At 36.0% G+C, this 23,184-nt stretch overlaps 1 protein-coding gene across 2 annotated transcripts in view; it reads left to right on the top strand.

Annotated features, from left to right (window-relative positions):
- Nucleotides 1-23,184, top strand: part of PRKD1 (protein kinase D1) — a 330,689-nt gene that overhangs the window by 104,668 nt on the left and 202,837 nt on the right. The window contains exon 1 of one of the 2 annotated variants that reach the window (XM_073211416.1): nucleotides 21,123-21,143. The exons of the other annotated variant lie outside the window; for it this stretch is intronic. The gene's annotated coding sequence lies outside the window, so the exon portion shown is untranslated. Of the gene's footprint in view, nucleotides 1-21,122; nucleotides 21,144-23,184 lie in introns of those variants that run through there. 2 annotated transcript variants of the gene reach the window in all.

Raw genomic sequence — 23,184 nt, forward strand, 5'->3', positions numbered from 1 at the left:
AGAAAAAGCTTAAAACACTTTATCAACAACATTTGAAACAAAAAGCCACAAAATCATTTTCTTAGTTTACTTAATCCTATGTAACTAATACCTGTTCTGCTGAAATCTAGTTTTTTACTAGTTTAGGAGTAATAAAAGTCACTATAAATGACAAAAGACTTACAAATGACAATGGTTAAAGATCTGATGAGAGCTTACTGTAAGACAGTTGTCATAAGGAAATTTGGATATTTCTGTAACACAAAACATTCAGTAACAAAGTTTAGCATCATTCCTTTTGACAGGGTTTTCCAGGTAATGAAGCAGGTAATTACATATCAGATAAATAAGTCAAATTAGCCAAATATTTTCTCCAATGAGAAAAAGTTCTTCTGACATGTTCTAGGGGCCTTCTGGAAAATATCAGAGTTAACTAGAGGTAAAAGTACCTTTTTTGAATTTGATTTTTTTTTTTTTTGGCACTTGCTTAAATAGGATTATAGGTTGCCATGAAGCAATACTTACACATGTAACTAGAATGACAACAAAATACGTTAAAGGCAAAGAAAGAAAAGTTAGAAAAGTTTAGCTTTTAGTCCTTTTAATATTAAAATCTTATTATCTTAAATACTCAGACAACTCATTGAGACTTTAAACATGAGAAACTGATAAAACAATTAGAAAACCTTTTTCAATCTTTCAACATTAAGAGCAGACCTTCAGTTTAAGAAAACTTTGTCTTTTTAACTGAAAACAAAATTCCAATTTTGCTGTGTACTTGATACAGAGACTCATTTGCCTTAATTTTATATAGCATGACCATATCAATTCTTCCACTAACTTTCTACAACTTTTTACATTTAGAGTTCTCTCTCTTTAAATAAACAGCTGTACTTTAGAACAAAGTTACTTTCTTTTATCAAAAGATACATTCTTTAGCATGCAAAAATGTTTTCTTTATTACTTTAACTAGTTTTAATTAGAACTTAAAACTATTAGGTACCTTAATATTCAGTGAACACTGAGAAGTAGGCTATTATAAACTGTTACACTAGCATTCTTTGAAAAATTTATGAACACATTTTTAATTTCTGGAATCATGTACTTTACAGCATAATCTCATTAAGCACAAAATATGTTTAAACTTAGCAAAACTTTAAGGTTTTAGGTTACCACAAAGATTTTCAGGCTGTTTGTAGGTATACACACTGTAACACACAATTAAGATGTTCACTTGCTATACTTACTTTACTTATTCTTAACAACTATGCTAGATTACTTACAAAACTTTTACTGAACATTACACAAAGTTAAGCCTTTCTTTAAGCATCTTCTTGAAATGTTTAACAGATAACATCAACTTAAATGACTTTAGGTAAATTTTGGCAGCTGATAACTATAAGGACATGTCTGTTTCAGTTAAACTTAAATTAGCATTAATGCTTAAATTTTATATTAGATTTTCTGGAAGTTTTAGAATGCCCGATTTTCACAAGTGCTTGTTTTTAAATCAATTTTTATTAATACCATCTGGATGTAGGAAAATATTTTTCATTTACACACTTAGACAAACATACAAATTGAGACATAACGACTGTAGTCAGGAACACTTTTCATATGAAAACATATACACAGACAGACAAACTGATATAAAGGTCTGTGCGGGAGCACAAAGTCCAAAAGGCCTGCACATATGTGATTTCACCCCACTCTCCGCTCCGGTGGCAATAATTAGTCAAGTCAGTGAGGAGGCCAAAATTGAAAGTTCTCTCAGGGGGCCAACAAGATTGGTTGTCCAAGGGATACTGAGGCCCGGCCTCAGAGCAAAGAAAGACTAGCTTCCATTTGCGAACTTCCTGGGACAAATATAGAGTAGCCAAATTAGAAATGAGACACTGCAGTGGGGTCTGAGCCTCTGCTTTTGAGGGCTGGTTCCCCATGTCTGCGCCACTTCTCAACTAATCCCGCTGAGAGGAGCGCCCAGCGTCCCAAGCACACCAAGTCATGGGAGATGTCCTGGGAGCCTGGGTGAAGGGTGTCTCCCATACCACAGGGCCAGGGGTGGGCCGGATGCCCACAGAGGGTGGGCCGGATGCCCTAATCTGGATGTAGCTATGATTTCGAATGGACCAGGTGAAACAGAGTTAGGAAGGGAAACAGACCAGGGGAAACTGAGGGACTCACTGGAAAATAGTCCACGCAGTGGAGAGCAGGCTGAGGTCCCGGGTTGGGGAAGGAGGGGGCAGTGCCGCTGGTGGCCAGTTGGGGCCCCACGCTCACTCTCCTTTCCGGGTTTTGGCACCAAATGTAAGATAAATTCTAACCAAAATAAGCAGGTGACGAGAGGCAACAAAGGGCCAGGCAGTTTATTTGAGCGCAATTCCTGGGTGATGTTCCCTGGTCTGGCTATCACAGGCCAGGGAAGTCACACTCAGCAGGGCAGGCAGCGAGTTTTTAAAGAAGATAGGGGGAGGCAGGGCTTAGATTTACAGTGGCGTGAGGATTGGCTAGCCTAAGGCACATTTTTCAGGTTGGGAGGGGTCAGCAGCAGGGGACTTTGGCACGTCATCAGTGTCTGACGTGCTCACCCCTCCCTCTGGTGCCTCCAACCTTACAATAAGGTATAGAGAATGGAAGTTCCATGGCCAGAATCCTCACCTGATTCTAATATCTACACATTGTATACATGCAATGATGTAATAGCCTACTGCACAGGCATGTATTTGTATATACATTGGCAATATGCCATTACTGCCAGTATTGTATTAAAAGAGTTCCCTGGTGCTAAGAGTGAGCCTAAAGAAGAGAGCAATAGAGCAGGAGAGAGGAGAGCAGAGGCTGGAAGTTAGGGCAGAGCCTGAACTGGAGGGAGAGATAGAGGCTACTGGGATTCTAGTGCTCGACCTGCCACTGTGAGAATAAAGCTTGTATGGGTCCCTTTTTATCCTCAATGTTCTATTGTCATTTTTCAGTCTCACCAAATCCATAGTGAACTTACCCCAGGGCTGAAATCCTCAGGAGAGACAGGAGTTTCCTTGGAACACATTTGGAATATGCTACTCTTCAAAAAAAGTTTAGCATTGGCATTTTCTCAAGTCATTTTCCAAGGACGGCAGTTTGAGGTAGAAGATATAGAATTGGAATGTCTCTTATGGTCAAATTCTTTTTTTGTACCCATCCCTTTGCCGGTGAGTATGCCTTTTGCTCTTTCTCCCAACCAAACAGGTATGCATTCTGACATCCTGATGCTTCACTTGTGATCAGCTGACCAGCATCATGGGCAATGCCTGGGAGCTTGTAGAATGTAGATCCGAGGCCCCACCTCAGACCAGCTGAATCAGAATCTGCATTGTAACAAAATCCCCAGGTGATTCCTAAGCACATTAATGTGTGAGAATATTATTGAGCTGATACTTATGGGTCTGGAGAACCAAAATTTTCCTCTAGGGAAATAGTTAGAAATCAACCTGAATTTCATTTTACAATACATAATATTGACTACTTCTACAAGTACAGCACTTTAAGCCCTATGAGATTTCCTGGAAAATCCATTGCCATTCTCTTGAGCATAATTGTTATTGATTAATGTCATGATTAAAAGTAGTTTAGGTCTACTGGGAAGTTTAGCTCATTCAAAGAAAAAAAAATTGATCTGAGCCTTTAGTCAGTCATTCTTAACTTTTCAGAAAACACTTCAGATAAATAGCAATAATCTTAACAGTGAGGGATTTGTCTCTAGGGATAATCCTTCCAACAATGACTTGCATTGATTAACTTCATTGCTTTTTAACTGTTCACTTTGTTGCCGTGGTAACTGTTTTAAAATTTAGGATGCATTTTCTTAGTTGGGATTGAGTATGGGGAAGGTAGCACAAAGAAGCACATTTGAGCTTCTTCTGCCACTGGTTAAGTACTTGATAAGAGTCTCGTGTTCTTGCTGATTTCTGAAACAAGGTTTTTGGACATGTTTTTGTGATAGGTAGAATACTGAAGGGTCAGGCTAGTATTAGGATTCTTGGTATCTCTGTCAGCTATCAAAAAGGACCAAAAGCACTAGATTATTAGTGACAGAACTTTGCTTTTTAAACCAGTTTAGTCTTATAAAGCAGGTATAATAGTGTTGTTAGATATTGTTCTCTTGCCTTTCACATATGTCTGTCTTTATGGGTGAGTGGAAGATTTGGAAAATCTCCAGCTTGCTGTGGTTGTAAAGAATGAAGGCTCAGCTTGCTAGATTGGATTTTGACTTATGAAACACAAAATGGAGTGTATTAACTCATTCAGCTCCCTTGGCTACCATGCATTCTTTATAACTGCAACCATAAATATTAATTCAAAAAATAGAACTTACCTGAGTTTCCATAACATTTGCTGCTTCTGCACAAAGAAAGACAGCAGAAATAAAAGACTGGTATCACTTGTCTCCCATTCTTTGCCTCATCAAGGGGATCTTTTAAAAATGTAATTCAGATATTGTCTTTTCCTCATTTTAAATGCTTCCCATCACCCTCTGGACAGAGCATGACTCACCAAGACTGAGCTTCTAGTCACCCTGTGTCTGTACCTGGAGTTCTTGCTGGGGAGAAATACTTGACACTTGCCTGAACACTTGAAGCTCTCTTAAACCTCTGAACTCCTCTACCTGGATTACACTGTGGTCCCTGCCTCCCTCCCTTCCCTCCCTGGTGCCACAGCTTCAAGACTCAACCAGTGGTACCACCTCAGGGGAACCTTCTGTAACCCCACAGGTCATTCCCTTCTTGAGCTCATACCTCTGCTGTGGCATTTGTCATACTGCATTAGTCAGGTTCTCCAGAGAAACGGAACCAGTAGGTGGTGCATGTCTGTGTGTGCGTGCATGTGTGTGTATGAAGTTCATTTCAAAGAACAAGCTTATGTGATTGTAGAGGATGGCAAGACTGAAATTCACAGGGCAGGCTGTCAGGTTGGAAGCGCTTAGGCAGGAACTGGTTCTACAATCTTGAGGCAGAATCTCATCCTCCTCAGGAAGTCTCCATTTTGCTTTTAAGTCCTTTTGACTCATGGGATTAGGTCCATCCAGACTCCTGAGTGTGATCCATTACGTAAAGTCAGCTAATTATAAATATTAATCACATCTACAAAGTACTTTTACAGCAACATTTATATGAATGTTTGATTGATTAAATAACTAGGTACTGTAGCCTAGCCAGGTTGACACACAAAACTATCCATCACTCATGTCGTACTGTAATCGTTTATGTACCTGTGTTTCCACTTTAGAACTGTGAGCTTTCTCAGTCATAAACAAACATTACCTTTACATAATCAAAATATTTATTTGTAGACTGCTTAAATTATAAAATTTTAAAAAGCCCATAATATTTCTATCGTTTAAATATATTGGTCCTTTAAAACTTGTGAGTCAGTTTGCTCATGAATTATAATGAAGTTCTCCATTGATACTGTGCTAATATTTTTAACTGAAGGGAAAGAAAGGAAGCAGTATATTTGTTAATAATAATTTATATATTATATATTTGTAGATGTTCATGAGGTACCTTATTAAATTATTAAAGTTATGGAATATGAGTATAAAAATGAAAGAAAAAGATCTATAGAAAAATTGAGATTTAGCTTGTTTTAAAAATAAAAGATCTGTACCATTATATGTACATAAAGGCTATATTTATTTCCATTCGGAAAAATCCCCACTATAAAAATATTAAGTATACTTAATGGCAATGGAAGCCACCAAGTTTTGTTTTATAAATATTTAAAACATACTGCTTTATAAATATTTAATGTCAGCTTTTTTCCCATGCTGGGTCACCTTATTTTGATCTTATCTTTATATTACAAATTTTTGAAAATATTGCCCAAAACTCTCTTCCCTCATGAAGACCTTCAGGATTAATTAGTATATTTTGATATTCTTTTTTTCTCCTTAACCCATTTATATGTGTTCACCTTTGCTTTTTTAAAAAAGTACTGATATGCTGTTCCATAACTTTTAAACATCATTTATGTTAACGGTTTGACTCTCTTAACATCACTATTTGACATCTGCACCTGGGTTCATTATTTAAGGCCAAATTCAGATTGTTGAAACCCATCTTCTTTGTCTTTCCTGCTGCCCTATATCTGTGTTTTCCCTTGTGTATTTCTCTTAGTGGTGCTGTTGTACTCCAAACTTGACTTGGAGTGTACAGCTTTTCCCAGTCCCTCACCTTTCACTCCAATCAGATGCTTAGTGAATCCCAATGATTGTCCTTTCCTTAGGGTCTCATCTTTACATCCTCTGTTTTTATTCCAAGAACCATATTTTCAGCTTGGATTATTATTATTACCACCTATGGAAATTCTTACAGTAAATCTACTGGAGAGTTCTCCTTAAAAATCTGTGTTATTAACATGTTAATTATGCTAAGATAGAGTTGCAATTTTGATATTCACCAGTTCAAAAACAAACAAAACAAAACTTGGTGGCTTCCATTGCCATTAATATACAAAAACGCTTTATAATCACTTAAAGTGTTCCAAATGGCAGTTTACCTTTACAGTTTTCTGTTCAGTTTTCCTATACATGGACATCAAAATTGGACTATTTATTCTAATCAATATATACATTGTTTCCCCATCTCTGAATGTTAGCTTTGCTTTTCTTTCCATCTGGAATGGTCTACTTGGAATTTCTGCCCCTTAAAATATTTCTTATCCTCTTTTTCCGGAAGTCTGTGGGTCCCTTTAGCCTTTGACATAAAGATATGACTCAAAGACCAACTTGGGGGAGGAGAATAAAGGGCAGTCTTGAATGGCCTGTCAAGCTGGCTTATGGCATGACTGGTTCATTGAGGTAGTTTCTGGTTCTCAAATTTTAAGTTACAGAAATTTTATTTTTACTTCCACCCAGAGTTGCCATACTTCATGAAGACAACCTCCTGCTAATAAAACTCACAAAACATATTTTTATGAACTGCAGTGCTTTTTACCAATTCCTAGCGAGTGGTGTGCTTTTCTAGGGTATAGCCTCTGTGGCCAGGTATGGGTCCTTGGACTCGTTGTGAGAAAGAATTCAAGAACAGGCACAAAAACAGCTGAGCAGCAAGAGTTTATTTGGAGAAAGTAAGTTTGGGTAAAACAAACCTACACACCTGACAGGTGGGCTGGGCAGACCTTCAGGGAGCCATGCCTGGGTAAGCAATAGGAAGTCTTCTTTATGTAAAGGAACCTGAATACTCACTAAATGGGTGTAGGTTTCAAAGCGAACACGGAGTTTTCTTGAGTTCTAGTTTTCTTCACTCTCACATCAGGAGGGAGAGTTGTGGCTATATTTGGTTTTCATCGGAACTGTCCCGGCGGGGGAGGTGTGATTTTTACTGTGTTTAGAATGGAGGGGTGTGATTTTTATTATGTTAGTGAGCGTATAATGTATTTTGGGGGGAAGTTTGGGTCAACTTCTCCTCCCTGTTGGAACCAGTGAGTTTGGGCCGTCTGTTACCTAGGCTAACTCTTCTCGTCCCAATAGGACAGCTTACACAGAACGTCTAGAAGCAAGCCTCTAGCCAAATGTAAACATCGGCCGAAGTCCCCCTCCTCTTCCCTGCTCCTGTCTGGCTGTTTACCTATCGTAAGACCTGTCTATAGCAAGATGCTTGTGAAGCAGAATCAGTAACTAGAAAGTTGCTGAATTGGCCCAGAATTGAAACATAAGGAATTGACTGATATTGACGGATTTAGGTTATGGGAAAACCTCATTGTCTTATTGGGTCACCTGATAAGTTTCCTTCCCTTGGATAATTAGATATAAGTAATGATGGATTTTCAGGTCTTCATCTCATATCCATCACCCCAACTGTCTGAATTGCTGTTCTCCTTTATGTTTTCCATTCCAGTAGTAGTGTCATTCTAAAAATGTTGCATTGTTTTAATTTAGCAACACTCTTTCCTTATCAATTAATATGTAAGGTAATCAGGTCTACAAAACCCCTCTTAGATCCGTCTACTACAGTGTCTTTGGATGGCTGATTTCATACATTATATGCTTAGTTTTGACCCTTCATACTCTCAAAATGTGCCTTTTGTTTGAACTTACACCAAAATTCTTAAATTGTTTTATTCATTAGATGCATTCACTTCTGCATTTCTTTCTTAATATGTTTGAATCATGGTCATTTGCAAAGTGACCTTTTTTCTTTACTGCTTGTTAGGTCTAAATTGCTTGAAAGCAGGAACCCGTTTTAAATTCTCATTTGTTTTTTGCTATAGTCTCAAGTATTGTGACTGTTAAATTCGTTCCAGAAGTGAATTTTGACATTAGTTCCTTAATTTACCTATTTACTCGTTCACTTTTTCTCTTCCTTTCTTCCTTCCCCCTTCCCCTCCCTCCCTCCCTCCTTTCCTTCCTTTTTTCCTTCCACACACATTTGTGAAATACTTGCTACATGCTGGGAATATATTAGTGTCTGGTTATACAGTTGTAAAAAACATAGACCCAAATAACTCAGTACTACCACTCATTGACTCCTCTGACCTCCTCAGTTAATCCATGTAATAGCACCAAAATGTGTTACTACAACTTCCGCACACACACACACACACTTCTTTCCTTTTTTGCAAACAAGCATACTGAGGTTCAAAGAAGAAAAATGGCTCACTTAAATCCAGGAAGTTAGTGATACAACTGGGATTTAAGTCCAGGACTGTTGCCTCCATTTTTTCCCCCCTATTGTTTGTTGGTGTTCATCGGAGGCAACTCTGTGGTTTGAGGTACTGCGATGGTTAGTTATATATTCTAGCTTGGCTAGTCTGTATTTTAGCAGTTGTAAGTGAAACACTGATCTCTGTTGCTGTGAAGGTGTTTTATGCTTGTCATTTGCATCTACAATCAGTTGGCTTTAAGTAATAGTGCAGGTGGCCCTCATCCATCAGTTGAAGGCCTTAAGAGCAAAAACTGAGAAGGCATTTCACCTCAGGACTGCACATCAACCCCTGCCTGAGGTTCCAGCTTGCCCGTCTGTATGCCCTATAATTTTGGACTTGCCAGCCCTCACATTCACCTGAGCCATTTATATATATATAAATTACACTTGACCTTTGAACTGTGTGGGTTCACTTCTACATGGATTTTTTTTCAATAAATATATTGGAAAAGTTTTGCAACAATTTGAAAATTTTTCTTTTCTCTATTGTAAACTGATCTTTATTATAAGAATACGGTGTATAATACATACAACATACAAAATGTGTGTTAGTTGAGTGTTTATGTTATTGCTAAGGCTTCCAGTCAGCAGTATTAGTAGTTGAATTTTGGGGAAGTCAAAGTTATATGTGGATTTTTGACTGGGCAGTTGGCCAGCACCCCTAACTCCTTTATTATTCAAAGATCAACTGTACATATATATTATATATATCATATATATGTATGTATAAAAATATGTAATATGTAAAAATATATAAAATACATATATAACATGTTATATATATATAGTGTATACACACACTATTCAGTTGTGTTTCTCTGGAAACAAAGATTTATTGCCTAATAAATACAAGTTCTGGATAATAAAACAGACATAAGTATTACACAAAAGTGTTTACTGCATTATCTTAAATTCCCAAATTAAAACAATGTTTTAAATTTAAAATCTATTTGGCATACAACATTTCTGTTTTTTTTTAATAGGGAGAATTGGTATCAGTGGTATTACCAGGAAGGGAGCAAGTGTGGAGAGACAAGAGAGGGATTGGATTGTTTCCCAAAGTGACTAAAACCACCCAGAGACATACATATGACAGCTGTCCAGGGAAAGATTTATATGATTACCAAAGACTTTCTCTTTCAAGAAAATCAAGCAATAACAAAACAAAAACCTTTTTTTAAAAATTTTTTATCTTCTTATTTAGCATCTATCTGTAGAGTTTGTAGTGTTCTGTAGAGTTTACTTTTGGATTTTATAAGGTAGAGCAAGTCAAATACTTTCCTGAAACACTGTCTTTCCAAAGTAGAAGATTTTGAAGAGGAAAAGGAGTAGTGATTTTAGAAATTTGGATTGCGTAACAAAAGTACTTTCATTGTTAAACCCGAAGTCATGGCATTCAATCTATAGATTGAATTTGTTTCCTGTAAATAAGAGATAATACTCTAATAAACCCCAAAGTCTCAAATACAGTTTTTGCTGTAAGTAGAAAAGGACAAAATCCAGGAACAGAGTTTTAAGTAAGTATGACTGCTCTGCTTTACTCAAAGTACAGCCTTTCCCAGGGATGGGACGTCACAGCCACATTGACTGAAAGCACCCAATTGTGGTAGTTGTGTTCTGCAAAGGTCCTTAAACACTACTGAATCAACAAACACTGAACCATTGCTCCTGGGGGAATACAGTGTTGGTTCCTCTGAGCCTCTGGTCACATTGTGATTGACCAGTAAATACGTAAACTTGTTGATGTGTTTCTGTTTAAAGACACTTTGTTTAATATACTCATGACCAGCAGCGCTGTAACTTGTACCTGAATGAAGCTTATTAAACACACATAGTTTCTCCATAAAACCCATCACAGCTTTATTCTTAGAACATGAGACAGCAATTCAGCACTATGTTTGGGGGCCATTTTGAACAGTGAAATCACCAGGAAGCACAAAATATGAAAAGGTGGCACTAGATAGATTGAGAAAAGTACACTTGTTTACAGAACGAAGAGCCAAAATAAGAAAGCAGAGTGTCAACTGAGGATGTGCACATTGGGCAACTCAGAAATTTTGCCACTTCTGGATGACCCAGAAATGTCTGTGAATGACCCCAAAACACTATGAGTATTGATATTGGGGTTACAAATACAGTTTAGCCAGTAAGCAAATTCACAAATAGAGAATCTACAAATATTGAGGCTCTACTGAAAATAGTTTGGGTCTTTCTGGACAATACATACATTTGTAATTATATAGCCTCCCCTAAAACTGCTCGGTAAGAGAGTACAGTGCTGCCGAAGAAAGTTGGACTTCTGAACATTTTATGTTCATTTGCAAGATTCTTTAACAGACATTTTAAATCCTTGCTACTGCAGCCTTTCAGGAGGCTGTATGTGCTATAAATAACAAAACTCCGAATATTGCAATAGGCTTTTTCTCAGGAAACCCTGAGCAATTTCAGGTGTCTGTTTTGAACTACTGGCATGGTTAATAACATCAACTCAAATAAACAAAAAATCAAAATCCAAGCAATGTGATGTGTCATCTTTTCCAAAATATTAGTGGAGAAGCAATTTGTTTTCTTTCACCAAGATTTACAAAGTCAATTCATTAACGTGTCATGTGTTTAACCATGTTAAAACAATTAGTTGTTTAATTGAGGTTTTTCACCTTTTAATGACTTTTTTCATATTGAAATTTGCCAAGAAATTAGCAAGTCTACAACTTTGATTATTGCAAACTGTGTATGTACTTTTAGGTTGATGCCAATCTTCTAATTCTTTGTCAAGCACTTATGTGCAAATTTCTGTGCTTAAAAATTCCAAATAGGCAAACCAGGGCTTTTCTTGGCTTAAGCAGCTGCCACATCATGGAGGTACCCCAAATCCAAGAAAGAGGAATTAAAGAGAGATTAGCTTCTTTATAGCTACTGAAGCAAAATTAGAACTCAAGGGCAGACGCAGAAGTAGATCAGCTCAATTCCTGGTGAAATTATTACCAAAAAAAAGAAAGGGAAAAAAATGAAAGAAAATCAGTGATGTGGAAGATGATTTGAACATTTTATTTCAGTGTTTCTTCAACTATTGTGCACTGAACAAGAAGAAAGGGTAGGTTGTTATTTATTTTGAAAAGATACTGCAAACCACTTTTTTCTTCAGCCATTTTATAAATTAGAATGAGAGAAGAAAGATTTATATTATAGCAAGGAGAATTATTTTAGACTCGTGGAAAGGGACACTACCAGAGGACAAAGGTTATGAATATTTATAATCTGAAATATAAGAAGTAGATCAGAGAAATTAGCATAGGCAATAATCATATTCATATAGTGACACTCTCTGACTTGGAGAGAATTCTATTAGGTAGTCAGAAAAAAGCCTATTGCTACTTGAAATTATGTATATGTGGATCCCTAACGTTCTGGGCATGAATTTGAAAGACTCACTCATCAAGATTTTTAGACACATTATATTTGCTTTTGCAAATTAGAAGCTCCAACCACAGATGCAAGTGTACATTGCCATGTGTGGAATTAATGCTTCAGACAGCTTATGAATATGTATGTGTATTTTTGTGGTGCTTCTGCTACATAAGTCTGAAAAGCAGTGGGAAGTGGGTGGAACTGTGTGGAACTGCATATTGCTGTCAGGAAAGTGCAATTCTCAAAGAAAAAATTATAGGGGAAAATTTTCATTTCAGATGTGTCTTCAAAGACATAAAATTTTCCCAAAGAGGAAAGCTGATATTTGTCCATTTTAATTGTTAGAATTTCTGTTGACATTTTCATAACAACTTGAGAATGTTCTGAGGACAGTCCTTTGTGTTTGAGTGTGCATACATCATACATAATGATTTCCGGAATGCCTTAAATATTAATATGCAGTATGATTTGGATGATACTTAGTTTTATAGTTACAGTTGTAACTGATTGAATGTCTATTACTGGTATGTATTGGTTTGCGTCCAGCTTAAGTTTTAGTATGAGGTTTTGTTTCTGTATATCACCTGGATTTTGATATTAACTAGTGATTACCTCAAAATTTTGTTTCAACAAAGAAATGCAAAATAAATTGTAGTGCACTTGGAATTCATTCTGATTTATGTTCCCCAGGCCTAGGTCATGGAACCTGGGTGGACTGGGGAGGAACAGGAAAGCTAGGGTGAATGGCGCTTTGTGCAGTCGGGCGGTCTTGCAGTGGTGGAGGTGTCTTGAGATTCCTTGGGGTCAGTGGGACACAGGGTCTACATCAACTGATTGTGGTCCCCATGCGTAGTTTGAATTTATTACCCACTATGGTCAGTGCAAAGTGACCTCTTTCATAGAAGTTTTAGGTGTAACTACTTAGTGATAAGTTGGTTTAAAAATGTGGCTAGAGCAGGATCACATCACATTTACATATTTTATATACTCTAACAGAACAATTCTGATACATCAGATGTTTAAACCATTCTTTCCAGAGCACATTTTAAATATCAGATTTGAATGGGTGATAATAACGTCATCCCTATAGCTCTATTTTATTGAATAAAACTTATTATATTTGCTCAATCAGTCAACACCAACGAGGTTTTAATTCACTTAACTGCAAGTTGTTTACAAGGCACCTTAATATCCTTCCTAAAAGACCACCTGTTACAGTTTTGCTTTTTTACCTTTTCTGGGAAGTGTCCCTCAGGGGATTTCCTATTACCCAGAATCATTTATGAAAGGGAAAGGAATACTTGGGTGTTGCTCTTTTATATGTAGTTAGAATCCCTGTGCATGTTAATTACTTTGAAAATGGGACTGGCCTAATTGAGGGTCAAGTTTTCTAGACAAAAATACTTTCTTCCAGTTAGCCCAGCTCATCGTTTCATATTAGCCTTCTTCCTCTTTAGAGCTCTTCATTGGATTAGGAGGTATTTTGTCTGGGAACTTCATAAAGAATTGCTATAAATTTTCATTGTCTTGAAAACAAACTCTCCCCCTTCCCCTTGCCTCTGCACCTCTCTTGCTTTTCTAGCCATTCTCGTTTCCTTTGACAATGAAACTCAGTGAGTCTATACTCATCTCTACTTCTCCATTAGTTATCTCTTAAATATACCTTAATCAGATTTTTGTCTGCCCTGCTCCACCAGAAATCTGTTCAGTTTCAGCAGTTGCTTCCAATCCAAGTTCCTGTATCTGCCAGTCAGTGCTTGGTCTTCATCATGACCTACCCCAGAGCAGCAGGGAGTGTGTCCTGCCAGACGCCTGTGACTCACGTGTTCCTTCCTCCTGGTGTTCCAGACCGCCTCATGTTGGCGTACCCCAGGGATCAGTACTTTTCCTCTTCTTTTCTCTGTTTGCATTTATCACTGGGGGTAAGTGTGTGACCTGACGTTAAATATCATTTATAGGCTGATGACTGCCAAATGAGTATCCTTAACCCAGAATTCTCTCCCAACATTCAGTGTTTCTATTTCAGAAGTTACAGGAGTTCCTGGTTCACATCCAAAAATTTTAGACCAGTTTTGTATCTTCCACTAAAAAGAAAAAGCCATCTACAAGATGATAGAGAATGCAGTTTTAAAACTTTGATATTGTTGAATTAAACATTCATTTTAATTTCCTTATTCAGAATTGGGGAATTTAACTTCACGTAGACAAACTAGAATCACTCAATTCAGGAAAGCACATCGTACGTGTTTAAATGATTTTTATGCATCCTTGTTGATTGCTGTTTCATACTTAAAGTTATTTACCTAACAAACTATTTCATGCAGACATAATATACCATATAATCCTATTGGAAGATATCATTTAGCCAGAGAAATCATATCCTTATTTAGAAGAGTGTTACAAATAATGCATATCACTGTTATTTATATATCAATAGGTGAAAGAAGAAAACAGCATTTATAATTAAGGAAGAAACACATATACAAACATGACCAGCTAACACATTTAGAATAATCTTACTAAATTACATTTATTTTGCTCATCTTATTTTGTAAACATCCTTTTTGCTTATTTACCAGTAAAATTTAACTGTTTTAGTTAACTTAAAAAGTTGAATTTTGTAACTCAAATATGCAGTCCACGGCATAATTCTTATATTTTCAGCCTTAAAAATTTTCAGAATTTTAGTAATGAGCATCCTAGAACAATTTGTGTTCTGTTAAGTGTCCTAACTGCTTGCTTTAATACGTGGAGTTTGGGAATATTCCAAATATTGTATTTGTCATTATTACGTAGTTGATCAGTTTTGCTATAATTTCACACTGGAAAAGAAATCTGATTTAAAAGCAGTATCAGACTGCTTCATTTTAACCACAGAGTCACCAAAATCATTCTCAAAGTGATACTACTACTTCCTATGTTGAAGAAAAGACAAAGTTAAAGATTCTAGAAATGTTCATTAGGATTTATTATATGAAAATGAAATGAGAATATAATGGGAACATGAATTATTTAATGCACAATATTGAAAAAGAATAAAGAGGTAGATAAATTTTCCCTATAACTCCTGGTTCCAAAACCAGGAACACATATTCAATATATAAAATAGATTAAAAGTAATTAAATATATATACATAAATAAATAATATATTTAAAATATATAAATAGAAGAAATGCAAAAATAAAAACTGGTTTAGGGATCAGTTTCTGGCTTTCTCAATATTTAGATTCTCAATAAATTTAATGGTATGATGAACTCGATACATCTATTTAATGACTAGAAGATTGATATTGGCATTTTGAGAATTAAAATATGTAAGAGTGATATTAAAAAAACAAGAAAATGGAATTAAATTTCATATAAATGAAAGCAAATATAAAGTTAAAAGGAAAAATGTTCACTTAGTAATATTATAGAAATCAAAATAAGAGTATATTAATATCCATCTAGTAAATTATTGAGTAACTAAAAATTTTAACTCCATTTTAGGTGACTCTGAAGGAACATGTGTGAACTCATATATTGCTGCTAGTATTATAAATTGGACGAATTTATCTTTTTTTATTAAAGTATTATTTTATGTACAATCTGAAGTTGGTTTCAAATATACAACACAGTCGTTCAACAGTTATCCATATTATTAAATTCTCACCCCCATCTAGTACAGTCACTATCTATCAATGTAGTAAGAAGTAACAGAATCATTAACTGTATTCTCTGTGCTGTATTACCATCCCCATGACCAACTTATATTACGATTGTGAATTATTGTGCCCTTTCATTCCCTTCCCCCATCCCCTACACCCCTCCTCCTCCCCCTTGGTAACCATCAGCCCCTCCCTTCACAGTGTCTATGAGTCCACTGCTATTTTGTTCCTTCTGTTTTGTTTTGTTTTTATACTCCACAAGTAAGGGAAATCATTTGGTATTTGTCTTTCTTTGCCTGGCTTATTTCGCTGAGCATAATACCCTCTAGATCCATCCATCTTGTGGCAAATAGGAGAATTTCTTCTTATGGCTGAATAGTATTCCTCTATATATGTACCACGTCTTCTTTATCCATTCATCTACTGATGGACATTTAGGTTGCTTCCATATCTTGGCTATTGCAAATAGTGCAGTAACAAACAGGTGTGCATATGTCTTTTCAAATCAGGGATTTTGTTTTCTTCAGGTAAATTCCAAGAAATGAAATTACTGGGTCAAATGGTATTTCTATTTTTAGTTTTTTGAGGTATCTGCATGTTGCTTTCCACAATTATCGTACCAATTTACATTCCCACCAACAGTGTAGGAGGGTTCCCATTTCTCCTCATCCTTGCCAGCATCTGTTATTTCTTGTCTTTTGGATAGTGGCCTTCCTAACTGGTGTGAGGTGATATCTCATTGTGGTTTCAATTTGCATTTCCCTGACGATTAGTGATGTAGAGCATCTTTTCATGTGTCTGTTGGCCATTCATATTTCTTCTTTGGAGAAGTTATTTGGAAATAAAAAATTGGGTTATTTGCTTTTTGGTTGTTGAGGCATGTGAGTTTTTTATATATTTTGGGTGTTAACCACTTGTTGGCTATCTCTTTTGCAAACATATTCTCCCATACTGTAGGCTGCCTTTTTGTTCAGCTGATGGTGTCCTTTGCTGTACAGAAGCTTTTTAGTTTGATGTTGTTCACTTTTTATTTTGTTTTCCTTGCCTAAGGAGATGTACCCAGGAAAAATTGCTCATACTTATGTTCAAGAGCTTTTTGACTATGTTTTCTTCTAGGAGTTTTATGGTTTCATGACTTACATTCAGGTCTTTGATCCATTTCGAGTTCACTTTTGTGTATGGAGTTAGACAATAGTCCAGTTTCATTCTCTTATATGTAGTTGTCCAGTTTTGCTAACACCAGTAGTTGAAGAGGCTGTCCTTTCCCCATTGTATATTCATGGCACCTTTATAGTATATTAATTGGCCATATATGTGTGGGTTTATATCTGGATTCTCTGTCCCATTGATCTGTGGGTCTGTTCGTGTGCCAGTACCAAATTGTTTTGATTATTGCGGTTTTGTAGTAGAGCTTGAAGTCAGGGACCATAATCTCCTGAGCTTAGTTGTTCCTTCTCAGGATTACTTTGGCTATTTGGAATCTTTTGTGGTTCCATATGAATTTTAGAACTATCTAGTTCATTGAAGAATGCTATTGATATTTTGATAGGCATTGCACTGAATCTGTAAGGAAAAATTTATCTTTATATTGAGAGAGTTACAACTGTGCTTATACCTTTGATTCTACCATTTGGCTTCTATTTCTGAGACTTTTCCTTTAGAAAATAACTGCAAAATAAAATACTGTGGCAAAGACAGAGAGAAGTATCATTTTTTTATACCAATTTATGAAGGTGTATCAATGAACAAGTATGTTTAAAATAAATAAGTAAATCAGTGTACAACATTTGACCTTCGCAATGATTACACATAGTCTAAAAGTTTGTATGTAGAAGGGAAATGAAAGGGTTAGGCCAAAAATATTTTCAAAAACCCTAATATTTTATAGATATTATTTTGTGTAAGGGGTACTTGATATCTTTGTTTACTTATTAACTAATCTGAATTTCTTTTTATAATTGTTGCATATTCATACTTTAAAAAGGAATCAGTAATTTTATATACTAAAGTATACTGTATACCATAGTATATATTATAAAGCATGGCCCTTGTTTTGTCTGAATAAAATTAAGACTTGGATTATTCTAAAATAACTTTTTGAAATTCTGAGCTTCCTTGTATAAATCAGCATTTTAATCTTAAATAATAAGTTGGATTTGAACCATAAATATATGTTAATATGTCTGCATTTTACAGCAACAAAACAAACATAATCATTGTGCACAGCAGAAATTTACAAACTGCTAATAAGCTTGATTTAAAATGGCCTCAGTAAAAATTAGTGTTGGAAGAACAGTTGATATTTAGTAAATTCAGAACACAGCCATGAATTGCTGTGTTTAGAAAAGGTACTCTTGTAGCTTGCCTGTTTCATTGTCTATTTTTAGCTCTCTGGTTAATGCAAGATACACCTATGGATGGAATAAAAATAATATTATATACTTAAGAAAAAATGTAATGAAATTCTATACTTCATTTTCTGTGGTTAGACACAACTGTGGATTATTTAAAATCTGCTTCAATCATGTTATGTAAGAGTTCTAGAGCCCAAGATCATTTTACAAAGCTTCAGACATTAAAAAAAACAAAAAACCCAAAACCAAACTCTAAAACAAACCAAAAACCCAAACTTGTACTTGTTTTTCCTGTTTGAATCAGAAATATGCACTGTTCATGGTATGATTATTTTGAACACTGCTCCTGTTTAAGTGTAAGAAACTAAATTATTCAAACATGATAGTGTTTTTACCCCCAACTTCCCACAGAACACACATTGAAAAGATAACTGTGGGATTTAGGATACACAAGTATCTTAGAACAAGTTGATTCTTGATAGTGGCTTTTGTTTTTCTTGAAGGAGAATATATCTCAAATTTACCTGAAAGGTGGGAGAAAACTGAACAGATGAAGCATTTCTTTGGTTATTAGAGTTGGGATGATTTTAAAAGACGTTGCCCCTTTTATTTTTCCTGTGGGCATTTGTTCTTGCCAACATTATGAAGATGACTACTATATATGAGGTGTAGAATTGGATGTCTTTTTAAGTGCAATTCCATTTTCTATTCTGCAGAAACACCTACCATTTAAATAAAATTACAGTGTTCCTACAAGCAAAAAATAGTCTTTTGTTACCTTTGTATATTTATGCATATTTTGCTTTTATTTTAACCACAAGAACTTTTTCCAATTTTGGCAGCACTAATAATCTGCAGATTGTCATTTTTTTTTCCATGAAGCAGGTATGAAGTCTTTAAAGAAGAATCTGATTTGTAGCTGTCTCTATATTGCCATTACATTTTCTTGTATGTTTTTTAATGCTTTATATTTTGCAGTTAGATCACTTTTGATCCAGTGAACATTAGGAGGATGTTTGACTTTTTAAAGCAATGGCTTCAAATTGGCAACACTTTAATGTGGGCTATTTTATTAAAACCTTGCTAAGTGAGTTTGAATTAATTTTCCTTTCTAGTTTCCATTATGTCATTGCTTAACAAGTATTGCTGTGTGCAGGTATTTGAAAGTTGGTAACAAGTTTCCATATAGATAATAAACCTTTTCTTTCTGCCCAGATTCTTCAACAGTGTCACTTTCTGACACTTAGGACATTTTAGCAATTTTCCTGGCTGCTGTTATCACTTAGATAGCAAAATTATTTCCTCTTCATTTTTTTGACTTACTTATAATGGTCATCACATTTCAGCATCCAGGCTGAGATTTCACAGGCTCAAATTGTTCTTAGATGTTGGTCTTGGAAACTTTAAATATTGAATGAAATTCTTTTCTACAGAGGAAATGCTTATAATAACATTTGGGATAAATTGATATATGAAACATATGTAATATTACTAATATTTGATAACTTTACTAAGAAGGTATTTCATTCTGCTTAACTCCACAGGATTAATACAAAATTTAGACCTTCTGACCTTATGAGATTTCATTTTTATACTATTTCATGTTATAGACTGTGCTTGGGATAAAACTTACCTGTTTACAAATTTTCTGTGACATAAACCTATAGTATGAAAGTTCAATTATAATATTAAATGGCATAAGAATTTTGACATTTTTAAAGTTTTATATTTTTATAGTAGAACAATTTTGTGTAAATTGAGGGGACTTTTCATAACTTATCTCATGGGTGGGAAAATATGAACAGAGCTTCACTTTTCTGACGTATGACAAGGAGATGATACGTCTGTTTCATAAAATGAGAATTAAACCAGGTGCTCCTTTAGAATGGCAAAAGTTAAAATGATTTACCATAACCAGTGTTTGTAAGAATGTGAACGAACTAGAACTCTCATACACTGCTTTTGGGAATATCAAATGGAAAATAGTTCAGCAGTTTCTTAAAAAGTTAAGCAAATATCTACTATAGCTATTCCAGCTATTCCACTCCTGGTATTTACCTAGGAGAAATGTACTGTACCTTGGTACAATATGTCCATACCAAAAGTGAAGTAGACTCACGCAGAAAATTGCCCAACTATCAACAAGTGAATGTATAAACAAACTGTGGTATATGCATTCAATGAAATACTACTTAGCAATAAAAAGAAATGGACTATTGATACATGGCACAACATGGATGGATCTCAAAATAATTATACTGAGTGAAAGATGCTAGGCACAAAAAAATACATAATGTATGATTCCATTTATAGAAAACTCTGGGAAGTGCAATCTAATCTATAGAGCAGAAGAGCAGATCAGTGGTTGCCTGAAATCACAGGCTGGGAAGGAGCTAAGGGACGACAAAGGAGCTTGAGAGGTGAAAAGTATGTTGCTATCTGAGTGAGTTTGGCTGTTACAATAGAATACCAGACTGAGTGACTTAAACAACAGAAATTTATTTCTGATAATTCTAGAGATTTGGAATTTGAGATCCTGGTGTTAGCATGGTTGGGTTCTGGCGAGGGCCCTTTTTGTGACTTGGGGACAGTACTTCTCACTGTTAGAGGCATACCTTATGTTATTGTACTTCACTTTATTATGCCCTGTGTTTATTAAATTTTTTACATATTCAAGGTTTGTGGCAACCCTATGCCATACAAGTTTGTTGGTACCACTTTTACAACAGCATTTCAAGGGAGCACACTTGGTGTCTCTATGCCACATTTAATGATTCCCGCAATATTTCAAACTTGTTCATTATTATAATTATTATGATGATCTGTGATCAGTGATCTCTGATGTCACTATTACGACTGTTTGTGACACCATGAACAGCACCCATCTAAGACTGTAAACTTCATTGATAAATGTGTATGTACTGACTGCTCCACAAACCAACGGTTCCCCAATCTCTCTCCCTCTCCTCCAGCCTTCCTATTCCTTGATATCCAGCGCAATTGGATTCAGCCCAGTTCATAACCCTACCGTGGTGTCTAAATGCGGAGGTGAAAGGAGCGCACCCCACTCACTGTAAGGCAGAAGCTGGCAATCGTTAAGCTCAGTGAGTAAGGCATTTCCGATGCCAAGACAGGCTGAAAGCTGGGCTTCTTTTACCAAACAGTTAACCAAGTTGTGCATTCAAGGGAAAAGTTTTTGAAGGAAATTAAAATTGCTGCTCGAGTGAACATATGAGTGATAAGTAAGTGAAGCAGCCTTATTGCTGATATGGAGAAAGTTTAGTGGTCTGGATGGGAGGTCAAACCAGCCACAACATTCTCTTAACCCAAAGCCTAGTCCAGGCAAGGCACTAGTTGTCTTTAATTCTGTGAAGGCTGAGAGAAAAGTTAAACTAGCAGAGGTTGGTTCATGAGACTGAGGGAAAGAAGCCATGTCCATAACCTCAAAGTAGAAGATGAAGCTGCAAGTGCTGATGTAGAAGCTACAGCAAGTTATCGAGAAGATCTAGCTGAGATCATTAGTGAAGGTGGCTGCACTAAACAATTTTTTAATGTAGGTAAACTGCCTTCTATTGGAAGGTGATGCCATCTAGGACTTCATAGCCAGGGAGGAGAAGCCAATGCCTGGCTTCAAAACTTCCAAGGACAGCCTGACTCTCTTGTTAGGGGCTAATGCAGCTGGTGAGTTTTAAGTTAAGGACAGTGCTCATTTATCATTCCAAAAATCCTAGGGCCCTTAAGAATTATGCCTAATCCACTCTGCCTGTGCTCTGTAATAGAACAACAAAGCTGGATGACAGCACGTCTATTTACAACATGGCTTACTGAGTGTTTTAAGCCCATTGTTGAGAAATGCCACTCAGAAAACAAGATTCCTTTCAACATAGGACTGACTGCTCATTGATAGTGTACCTGGTCTCAACCAAAAGCTCTGACAATGAGATTAATGTTATTTTCATGTCTGGTAACACACATCTTTTCTGCAGCCCATGAATCAAGGAGTAAGTTAAGCTTTCAAGTCTTCTTATTTACAAAATACATTTTGTAAGGCTACAGTTGTGGTAGATAGTGATTCCTCTGATGGATCTGGACATATTAAATTGAAAACCTCTGGAAAGGATTTACCATTCTAGATGCCATTAAGAATATTTTTGATGGATGGGAAGAGGTCCAAATATCAACATGAACAGGAGTTTGGAAGGAGTTGATTCTAAACTTCATGAATGATACTTTGAGGGGTTCAGGACCTAAGTGGAGGAAGTAACTACAGATCTGGTGGAAATAGCAAGAGAACTAGAGTTAGAATTGGAGCCTGAATTGCTGAAATCTCATGGTAAAACTTCAGTGGATGAGGAGTTGATTCTTACAGATGATCAAAGAAAGCGGTTTCTTGAGATAGAATCCACTCCTGATGAAGATGCTATGAAGATTGTTGAAATGAAAACAAAGGACTTAGAATATTGCATAAACCTAGTTGATAAAGCAGCGGCAGGGTTTGAGAGGATTGACTCCAGTTTTGAAAGAAGTTCTGTGGGCAAAATGCTATCAAATAGCATCACATGTTACAGAGAAATCATTTGTGAAGGGAAGAGTCAAGTGATGCAGCAGACTTCATTGTTGTCCTATTTTAAGAAATTTCCACAACCACCCCAACCTTCAGCAACCATCACCCTACTACCCTGATCAGTCAGCTGGCATCAACACTGAGGCAAGACCCTCCACTAACAAAAAGATTACAACTCACAGAATAGTATATTTCAGCAATAAAGTATATTTATATTAAGGCATGTACATTTTTTTAGACATAATGCTATTGTATACTTAATAGACTACTGTATGGTATAAAGATATCTTTTTTATGCACTAGGAAACTAAAATATTCATGTGATTCACTTTATTGCTATAATTTGTTATCTTGTGGTAATGTGGAACTGAACCTGCAATATCCCTGCAGTATCCCTGTGTCATATGGTAGAGAGTTCATCTCTCTTATAATGGCACTAATCCCATTCATGAGGGTTCCACATAAGAATTTTGGAGATGGCACAGTCATTCAGTCCATAAGAGTTCCTTTGGGATGATGCCTATAGTCATTATATTGATTTCTGTGGAGA

This window comes from Manis javanica, chromosome 8 (assembly GCF_040802235.1).
Source record: "Manis javanica isolate MJ-LG chromosome 8, MJ_LKY, whole genome shotgun sequence".
NCBI classification, from domain to species: domain Eukaryota; kingdom Metazoa; phylum Chordata; class Mammalia; order Pholidota; family Manidae; genus Manis; species Manis javanica.